Here is a 9,666-nt window from a genome sequence, read left to right on the forward strand (position 1 = left end):
CCCGTTCCGCGTTCCGGGTAACTCTGGTTTTGATGCCTCCCGTTCCGCGCCGTTCCCATTCCGAACCCCTCGCTGTTCCGCGGGGGATCTCGTCGTCGTTCTGTTTCTGCGTTCCGGGTAACTACGGTGAAAAGATCAATGCGGTCTAGATGTGATTGCTAAATAAGTTATAATAATCATGATTCTAATCTGATATCTCAACAACAATAATGATGTGAATGTTGAGTAACTGTCGTCTTTGTGCAAGTGTTGGATGTGTGTAGTCTAGTACGTCAGTACTTAGAGTCGATGCCTACTCAGCTAGTTTTTGTCCTATGTCTGTTTTGAAGCATAATCAAGGGTCATTACCGTTCTTTCAAGAGGGGGATATGTCGCAAACAAATGATGTGGCATGTGTCACAAGACTGGCACCACGTGCCAATAGAAAAGAACAGACTGAACAAACTTTTAGCACTTCAATAACAACTGAATTGAGAGAGAGAGAGAGAGAGAGAGAGAGAGAGAGAGAGAGACATGACACGCAACACGAGTGGCGGAATTCCACCCAAAGAGTATTGGCCCCAAACCTTGGCGCCCCTTTCGGTATTTCTTTATATTGCCTCAACACAGTACAAGCCGGTACTCCAGACTCTGCACCTTCTCCAGGAAGCATGCCAGAGAATGAGCCCATGGCCTCATATTTAAAGGCCCTAGGCCCCAAAGCAGTTTACATGAAAATCCTTCAAACTCAAAAGCTTTTGGTCCAAAAGCAATGCCAGAATGTTGCCAGCGTATTCACTAAATTCCGTACAACTGCCACGTCGGCAGTCAACGGAAAACACGAGAATCTGTACAATCTACCACGTCATCATGTCAACGCAATTTTTGGGATTTTTTCGTGTAGTTGCCATGTCATCAGCTGCTACGCAAGTCTTTCAGTGTGAGTGTTATGGTCCTGCTTTATTTTAATCCTTTGTGTCATTTGGGCCCCATCGAACGGGGTCCCATAAGTTGGTAGGACTTCTTCTTCTATTGCTTGTTCTTCTTAGGGTTTAGGCCCCTCGGCCGTTATCTGAAGGTTGACTCTGCTCTTTACTAACTTGTCACGTCATTAGTTTGTGACATCCACCCTCTTGAAAGAGAGTAATCGTCCGCGATTACAACATATCTGCAAAACAACTCAAGGTAGCTTTTCTTTTAAATCCGAGGGTCATTCCGAGGGACAATTAGTTTGCTATTTTTTTTGTTAAGCAGTTGGCTTCTCCTTTCGGCTCTTTTTGATCAAGGAGTTGGCTTCTCCTTTCGTCCAGTTCGGAACTCTTGATATGCTGGCGTAGTAAAATTACGCCATCACACCCAGACCGCGCTGATCTTCCACGGGTGTCTTGATGCACTAAAATTACATACCCGGGCAATCTCATCCAATTAGGAATATTCAGTAGTTGGCAGATCACAATGCAACACAATTGCTTACATATGCATGTTACAAGACACAACAAACAGCACCGTTGAGCACTCCCCCAGACAAACGGTCTGCGGTATGAAGCTACTCAACGACTACCCCACAAATAAATTAAAAGGTCCGAGCCATGAGCTCAAAGAACTGTACAACCAAACGCTCCCCAAATCACAGTCTGCGTCGCTTGGAGGTTCAAGCATACAACCAAACGCTCCCTAGACATCGGCCTACATCGTTAGGCAATTTTCTAGCATACAATGGAACGCTCCCTAGACATCGGCCTGCGTCGTTCCGAGGTTATCAAACATACAATGAAACGCTCCCCAAGCATCGACCTACGTCGTTCCGAGGTTCAAAAAATAGCAAAATAGTATTTCTCACTTCTCCACCCGAAAGTAAAATCACCAATCATTAAAACGAGTACTTAAAACCAGAGTCAAACAATTCAAATCGGCACCAAGACAAGTTTAAAACAGATAGTATCCATTTCAAACATATTTCAAACAATGCTTTCTCGAACAATGTTCAAAAGTATCTAACTAGAAAACAACTAGAGAGGTCATTCAGGGCTTTGTTCGGACAACCGAACTTTGAGGACAACTAGCTTGCCCTTCTGCATCACGGCAATGGTTCAGTTCCGAAACTGAAAAGTTGCATCATTCTTGTTGTGCCAGGGCATGCCCAAGAGAATGTCGCAATTGCCCAGCTTCATAATGTGGAAATCGACTTTTCCATGATAATCTTGTATAGTCACTAGAAGAGCGCCAATGAGCGGTACCACTTTCTGAGTTTTCCCCGTGGCTAGCTCAGCTTCAATTTCTCCATCCTCTGCATTGTTATAGTCATCCATGGTTTCGGTGGCAAGCATTTTCAAGTTGCCCCACTCTGCCAAAATCCGGACTTCAAACATCGAAGTCATGTAACTACGTGCAAAAACTGTCTTGAAAGCTTGCAAGGTCCTTGGAGCATGCGGTTGTGTCACAATTGAACTCCACCATTGCATAGCATTATCTTTAAGAAATCCTGCTGCTCGAGAAATCTTGGATTCTTTTATATAGTTCCCCAAAGCATAGATGTTCACGAATTGTTGTAGGAACTGCAATGCTTTCTTGCGATCTTTCACCCCTAAAAAAGTAAAAAATTGTAGCTTGGTGGCAGTGGTGGTGGTGGTGGAGGTGGGGGCAATGGCGGTTGCACTGGATCAGGGTTAGATGGCTGCACCATATTCCTGAAGACTCCCCCGATCGGAACAGACAGCTGAGAAGGTTGTAGGTTGGAAGCTCTCGTACTTTCTGGTGCCGGAGGAGGAGGTACCACCAGGGGCATCACAGGGGGTAACATGTAGTTCAAAAATTGTTAAAAGCTTTGCAGCATCGGAAGATTCTGTTGAGGATGCCACGAAAGAACGTCGTGAAGCTCGTTGAGCAAAAACTGCAATTATTCTGCTGAATCCATGAATTCCACGTCTTGGGTTCTTTATGGCTTATGCCCTATAAGACAGAGCGATAAAGACGGGAGGGTGCCTGATGCGTGATGAAGTAAGGGTGGGAGTGACTAGTAAGTCCGGGGTCAGGACCCGAAGATACTTCAAATAACAATCAGCACTCAACGCAAAACGCGAAAATCCGTACAATCTGCCACGTCATCATGTCAACGCAATTTTTTAAATTTTTTCATATAGTTGCCATGTCATCAGCTGCTACGCAAGTCTTTCAATGTGTGTGTGGGTCTTGCTTTATTTTAATCCTTTATGTCACTTGGGCCCCATCAAACGGGGCCCCATAAGTTGGTAGGACTTCTTCTTTGTTGCTTGTTCTTCTTAGGGTTTAGACCCCTCGGCCGTAATCTAAAGGTTGGCTCTGCTCTTTACTAACTTGACACCTCAGCAGTTTGTGGCAGCATGTCCGGACTAGAAGATATTTGGACGAGAGGACACTTGGGGACTAGGGTTAAAACCTAAACCCCAAACAACTTGCAAATTATGGCCGATAGGCCCAGTAGGGGTTAGGTTTGAAAACCTAACCTCTCCCAACTTACAGAACCTAGCTGATGGAGCCTAACCCATTAAAAATAAAGCATAGGGCTCAAACTACGTAGAGCTCATACCGTGGCAACGTACAAATAGGCCTGCTTAATGTGGCACAGCATATGGACCTCTGCAATTTACGGGGCATCCTTTCAAGTAGCAGCTTTTGGTACAGGAGCTTTCGGACCCTAGCTTTTGGGGACAATGCTTTTCACTTGTATGCTTTTGGCCAGGGGCTTCAAATACAAAGCCAAGGCCTCGCTCATGGCTCATTAGCTTAGGAGCATCGCCATAGAAAGAGTACCCTCAGACATTGTACCTTTTTTAAGAAATAATAAAGAAATAACGGAAGGGGCCCCAATTTTGGGGGCTCTTGGCTCGAAACTCCGCCATACCGTGTCGACTCTCTCTCTCTCTCTCTCTCTCTCTCTCTCTCTCTCTCTCTGTGTGTGTGTGTGCGCGCGCGCAGTTTCAGTTCAGTTGTGTGCAGTTTGTCGCGTGTGTTGCAATAGTTTTTTGCTTTAGAGTGTCCAAGGCTAATACAATTTTCCTACTTGCCTTGCACACAAGGCAAGCCTTCATAAGCACACCCCAAGCACTCTTAAGCTCAATACAAGGCGAAAACCTAGCTTCGCCGCCATTGTAGCAGCCCCGAGCAAGATCGGACAGCTACAAGCAGCCCTTGGGCGGATTATGGAAGAAAACCAAGAGCTTAAAGAACACCTCAACAAGTTAAAAGCGCAATTTGACTCAATAGCCAAACTCGCAATTTGACTCACTCAATAACCCACTTAGCCACTACACATTACCTAGCCGTACCGACCTTCAGGTGGCTTCCCTCCATGTAGCAACCATTTCCCTCTTTCTCGAAAATGAAGACACCTTTTCGTGGGCGTATTTATGTGACCTCCAGAGGATGATATCTCTCTCTCTCTCTCTCTCTCTCTCTCTCTCTCTCTCTCTCTCTCTGTGTGTGTGTGCATGGGCTCACCTTCTAAGCTGTGAATTTCAAACATTTAGAGCTGTGCTGAGATGAGCACGAATTCTTCATTTTCATAACTGCGCGCGCACACAAACACAACACTCAACTGGATGGCGATCTGAGGGTCTAAGAAATGCAAGACTTACGAGGATCGGAGCGGCCTCGTCGCGGGTCTGTATGCGAGGTAGAGAGTGTCCGACCGAGAGAGAGAGAGAGAGAGAGACTGTGCTGCAACATATATCGAGAGCTCTAGCCCAACTACCCAAAATATGCAGAAAAGTTGTCTTTTTTAGTAGACACTTCTGCCCAACGTACAAGAGTCTACATTTCGCAAGGCGCATGCAAGACATAGACCGCTTTAGCCTCATGTCCTGCTCTATAGCAGTCACACAGCATAGGCCACTGGACAATGCAAGTGGAGCGCTCATGCGTTGCGAAGTCTCGCCTTTTTCTCAACTTTTATAGGGGTTGCAATGCATGCATGATGCACTGTCCGTCTTGAGTTGAGTGCGTGATTGGGTGTTCGCAACACAATGAATGCCCTCTATGCGTCGCATGCACCCAGTGGGACATAACTGCCCGAAGTACTTCTGCACGAGGCCCTCGTTGCCCTTTTCTAACTCTATCCTCCACACTATGTTGCACGGGCAGCTTCAAATGGGATCTACGGTTGAGGTGATTCGGACCGTAAGATGCACAAATTCGAGACATTCGGTAAATTCGGGGAGAAAAGTAAATTCGGGTAGGCTTGTAAATTCGGGGTAGTCCGCACCCCACGTCTTGAACCTGTGACCTCCTCACGACGAGCCATGTGCACTAACCACTACGTCCGTATGCGTTCGTTGAAATATAGGGGATTCGAGTATCTCATATTGTAAATGTGGGCCGATTAATAAATTCGGGGTAAATTTGTAAATTCGGACAGACTAGTAAATTCAGAGCGATTGTCAAATCTGACGATCCACGATTGGCGCGCCTCGCGTTTTCCTCCTCCACCATTGATCCCATTTGACCATGCTCGTGTGATATAGTGATGAGGTAACTCTACCAAACTTGGCAGAGTTAACCCCCACACTCTCCAAGCAAATAGATCTATAAAAGATCATCATGGTAGCAACATGACAAGACTTTTGATGCTTCTTCAACCGTGCGCCTGTCATGCTAAATGCTTTGAAGGAGCCAATCACACATACCGAAGTCAACTCACAAGCCATTGTGGAGTATAAATGTGCACACTCTCACTAACACTACCAAAAATTGAGAGAGAGTAGGATACTCATGCTGGCATGGTAAGATTTAGGGTGAGTTTCTTTGTCCTATACTTGGGTTTTGCTTGAAGGTAGGATAACAAGAGCTACAAGGACCTCGACAAAGGCTTCCATGCTAGTGAAATTGAAGGTCACTCCACTTAAAGATACACAGTATCCATAGGTGAGCCTCTAGCGAGTTGTTGGGTGGGCTAAGCAAATCTTCGGTTGGGTTCAGATGCGCTAACGATAGAGTGGAAGGAAGGGGCGAGCATCCTACATGGTGCGCACCCATTGGATTAAACAAAACTCATTTCTCTCCAAACCCACCATTTCTTGAGTGAGCCCCCCCCCCCCCCCCCCCCCCCCCCCCCCCCCCCAAAGTGCATGCATGGAAGATACAAACTACCTAGTACATTTTTGGTGCAAAACATGGAGAGATGGAGTCAAGCTTTGCACGCAAAATCTCTAACCAATGACACAATCTTTGCTCTACTCATCGGTACTTGCACCATCTCTTGCCATTTGTTATCTTAAACATTGATGTCGTCCTGTGTGAACATAGGGACGGAGGCAGGAAAAAATCTCTCACTCTACCGCCATGGGCTCGTCTGAACCCAGCCTTCAATTGACCCCCCACTTACAAAGCCTTCTTAAATCTAAGACAACCTTTACATAAGCATCATAAAAGCGCCCCTAAGGTGATTTAGGGTGGCAGTTGCGTTCTCATACAACAAAAAAAATCAAGATGGCGGGTAATAACAACTTTGCTACATCTCTTGTTTAGGGGGTGATTGAACCATCCTCCAAAGCTAAGAGGCTCCTCAGCACTTGTCAGTTTTCGATTTGCAACACGTAGTGGGTGGAGCAGGGGGCTCGCAAGAATGGCCCACTTAAGCAATGAACCAGCTATTGTCAAGTCGACGTTGACCATGTGACCAAGTCAATGTGACCATGGCCAAAATATATCTAGTCCCCTTTTAGTTCCTTACTCAATACAATCACCTCTAGTTTATGGGGGCTACATGGCCGCTGCAAGAGTTTGTAGCACCTTGTGAAAATAAAAATACACCGCATGTGAGAGAGGAAACTGACAAGCATGCACACCTAAATACTTGCACGTACACACAATCCAATGCAAGACACGATCAAGGGAGAGAGAGAGAGAGAGAGAGAGAGAGAGAGAGAGAGAGAGAGAAGAGATAAGTGGAGAAGATCAACAATAGACTACAAGCAAAGGCTACTCCCCCCGCTTAGGTCCCTCAATGAGCCCATGTGTGGCTATTTATAAATTTATGAAGTGTTACAAGAATAGAGAGAGAGAGAGAGAGAGAGAGAGAGAGAGAGAGAGAGAGAGAGAGAGTTTATGAATAGAGTTGGTTTGTCCGTGAACATCTAACATCCACTGTTAGATGGTGAAAGATAATCCGACGGTTTAAGTTGCTTTTCACTTGTACCATACAATAATTACTTGATTAATATGTCATAAGATAAATATCATTACAACCCCCTCCATTAAGGAAGCAATTACCCTCAAAAACAGGCGTTTAAAAATAACCAAAATATAATACATCAAAATAAATTTTGAAAACTTAAAAAATCTCTGCTTATGCCTTCAATCGCCCAATAACTGCATATTCTAGTGTCCTTGTTGGCTTCTTGAAATCTTCCCAACACTTTCAACACAAATTTGATTGATTAAATTTAAATACATTCAGCAAAACAATTGACTGAATAATTAGAACACATAAAGAGAGCAACATAAACAAGAATCACAACACAAGACACCATACTGGGTAACAGCCATCCCCCTCAATCAAGATTATTGAGTATTTGCCTTCCGCCTCTTTATTCTTTTCATGGAGCATGAATTACAATAGTCTAAATATATGAAAGATAAGAGAGAAAGAGCTACTCAATCGAGAGAGTGTATGTCATGATTGAGAGATAAAATTAGCATAAAAAAGGACAAAAGTATATCTTCTGCAGCTTTTCTCTGATGGAGATTCTGATGGCTCCGTTGGCTTTGAAAGGAGGATAAAACAACAAATCACCTGATCAAGATGCTCTCGGAGCGCTCGGCTTTCTCTTGAAGAGTCAAGAAGCTAATTCTTGCTAAAAAAAGTGTGGTGTGCATGAAGATGCGATTTCGGGATTCTCTTTCTCTCTTCATGCATGCATCCAAAAATAGCAATGATTGCTTTTAACTTAAACTCTAAGAATAGTAGGTAAAGGAGAGTTCTATTTACATTGCTTTCTTTGAATGGTTTTTTAGAATAAAACATTAGCAAAATTGATAAAATGTGAAAAAATATAATAGTCTTCCCAAATAGGAAAGCAACTGCCCTCAATTGCAAAAAATAGAAAAAACTAGGAATCTTCAAAATTTGTGTGGAGACGAGGCAGATCTCCACACGATATATGTTGAATCAAGTAAAGTACTCAGAGGGAACTTTCCACTGCTCATCATAATATCTTGAAAAGAGGAAGCCAAAAAAGTAAGTGCGATCCACATATCCAAATCTACGAAACTGAAAAGACATTGTTAGTGGGCCCTCTAAAAAAGACAAAAAGAGCATGACATTGTTCAAAGTGCAAAACCTCAGTCAAGTATTGCTCTAAATGATTCACTGAATAGCTGTCAAATGGAAAACCTAAGGTATCAAATACCATAGACTAACAGTCAAAGAGTAAACCTTAGCATCAAATTACCATCGAATGAACTGTCAAAGGGATAAGCTCAGGTATAAAATACCAAAGTTTTGAGCCAAAGGAAAAACCTCAGGTAAAGAATACAAACTTTCAACTTCTTGAAGTTTGCCTGATACTAGGATGAGAGCGAAAAACCCTCTCTGGAATCCACTTGGTGCTTTCAAGGCCATGATTCTTATACTTAAGAAAATACTTGCGATGCAACATACCACTCCGTGTCAAAGTTTAATGATGGTCTTTGATGGTTTGAGGTACAAGGATTTCAAAATCCTCTTCTAAAAATGTGGATCATCAATGATAGGAAGTCACGGTAGAGAACGATAAAGAAGAGTTATGTGAAATGTGTTGTGAATTTTCCAAGATTCAGGGAGAGCCAATTGAAAAGAATTATCATTACTATGATTAATGATTTTAAAAGGACTATAATACGGTGGTGCTAGCTTAACAACAAGATTGAGTACATATCTGAGTGTCTCAAAAGATTTTTGATGTTGATCATTTCAAGTGAAAGATGTGTTCTTTTTCAAAAGGTTTTTGAGTGGTAAAGTCAACTATGCAAAATTTTGTATGAATTTTCTATAATAACTACATCTCATGAATAGATTGAGGTCTAGGCCATTCCTTGATGCATTGAGTCTTCTCAAGATCCACAAGGATTCCTTCACTAGAGACAATATGACCGAAATATTCAATCTCAAGTTTGAAGAATAAGCTTTTCTTGAAATTCAAATAAATTTGGTTTTCATGCAGCAATTTAAAAACCAAATCCACATGTGCATAATGATCTTTTTCATTCTTACTAAAAACTAAAATGTCATCAAAGAAAACCACAACACAAACTTGATGCTTTCAAAAGATGTGATTCATCATGCATGAAAATGTAGCAAGTGTATTTGTCAACCCAAAAGGAATTACAAAGAATTGTGTTTTTGAAATACAGTTTTATGAACATTACTTTCCATCATACATACTTGATGAATCCAGATTTAAGATCTATCTTACTAAAAACGGATGCACCACTTTAATTTATCATATTAGTCATCAACACAAGGAATCATTCATTATCATTGATTTTATTAAGTGCTCTATAGTCAATGCACAAATGATAAGTACCATTTTTCTTTTTGACTAAGAGAATTGGTGCACAAAAATGTGAACTACTTGGTTTAATTAAACTATGAGTTAATAATTCCTCAATTTGATGTTGAATTTCTCTTTGTTCAATTTTATTTCGACAATATGGTGCTCAACAAGTGTAGCA

General features: G+C 42.5%; 1 protein-coding gene across 3 annotated transcripts in view; it reads right to left on the reverse strand.

Moving 5' to 3' along the window:
* LOC147449401 (uncharacterized) overlaps positions 1-4,749 on the reverse strand; it is a 61,693-nt gene extending 56,944 nt beyond the window's left edge. Inside the window, exon 1 of one of the 3 annotated variants that reach the window (XM_086521843.1) lies at positions 4,593-4,749. The gene's annotated coding sequence lies outside the window, so the exon portion shown is untranslated. Of the gene's footprint in view, positions 1-4,273; positions 4,395-4,455; positions 4,533-4,592 lie in introns of those variants that run through there. The other 2 variants (XM_086521844.1, XM_086521845.1) reach the window with 2 other exon arrangements.
* Between the last annotated feature and the right edge of the window lie 4,917 nt (positions 4,750-9,666).

The sequence above is a fragment of the Adiantum capillus-veneris genome, chromosome 10 (assembly GCF_014529385.1).
Source record: "Adiantum capillus-veneris isolate H3 chromosome 10, ASM1452938v2, whole genome shotgun sequence".
Classification (NCBI taxonomy): Eukaryota; Viridiplantae; Streptophyta; class Polypodiopsida; order Polypodiales; family Pteridaceae; genus Adiantum; species Adiantum capillus-veneris.